Genomic DNA, 1,113 nt, shown 5'->3' with positions numbered 1-1,113 from the left:
CCTGAGCAAGAGTGAGACCCCGTCTCTACTAAAAATAGAAAGAAATTAATCAGACAACTAAAAATATATAGAAAAAATTAGCCGGGCATGGTGGCGCAAGCCTGTAGTCCCAGCTACTTGAGAGGCTGAGGCAGAAGAATCACTTGAGCCCAGCAGTTTGAGGTTGCTGTGAGCTAAGCTGACGCCACGGCACTCTAACCAGGGCAACACAGTGAGACTCTGTCTCAAAAAAAAAAAAAAAAAAAGAGTATATTAGGAACTGTCACTTGTCACTGATAGGCTGACCAGTTTGTACTGGTTACTGCTTTGCCCAGGACTTTCTCAGTTTTAGCACTGAAAGTTCCATGTCCCAGGCAAACCTGGATGGTTGGTCACCCTAAATGTCAGATAAATTCCAAGCCCCTTCTTACCTTTAGCCTTGTTTCCCACAGCTACCACCACTCCCGCAGGCCACAAACCCGAGGGTCCTGATTATGATGTTCTCCCTCCTGCATCCCACGATCCCATAGGGTGGCTCCTACCTGTTCAAGGAGGGTTCCCACAGACCCCTGGGCCTACAGTGATCCCAGCACTTGTCACACTGCACAGCCACTGGCTCTATGGCTGTCTCCCCCACCAGCCTACACACTCTCAGGGAATGAGCTGTTCTGTACCCGAGACCCTACGTGTTTACTAGCAGAGTCAAGTGAAGAGCAGCGCAAGCACTGGTGTGGCCACTAGCTTTTATGGAACTCTTTTCCAAGTCACCTGGGAATCTTCTAAGCCCCCCACCAATGCATGAATCACAGGTTCTTCTGCCTGTGATATGGATTAAGCTGATCTGCCTGATCCAGGGCAGGCAGCTCGGGTTTCCAAAGAAGCACCTGACAGACACATGACCTAAACAATGAATCTGGGCAGTTCCCAGGACACTGCAAAGGAACCTGAGAACCTTCACCATTCTCTGGCTGGCCAGGTGGCAAAGATGCCCCATCCGTGATGAGGCTCAGCTGAGTCAAAAGTGTCCCCAACTGGCCGGGCGTGGTGGCTCACGCCTGTAATCCTAGCACTCTGGGAGGCCGAGGCGGGCGGATTGTTTGAGCTCAGGAGTTCGAGACCAACCTGAGCAAGAGC

The sequence above is a fragment of the Propithecus coquereli genome, unplaced genomic scaffold (assembly GCF_000956105.1).
Source record: "Propithecus coquereli isolate 6110/MARCELLA unplaced genomic scaffold, Pcoq_1.0 Scaffold104, whole genome shotgun sequence".
NCBI lineage: Eukaryota > Metazoa > Chordata > Mammalia > Primates > Indriidae > Propithecus > Propithecus coquereli.
Note: the sequence above shows the minus strand (reverse complement) of the source record.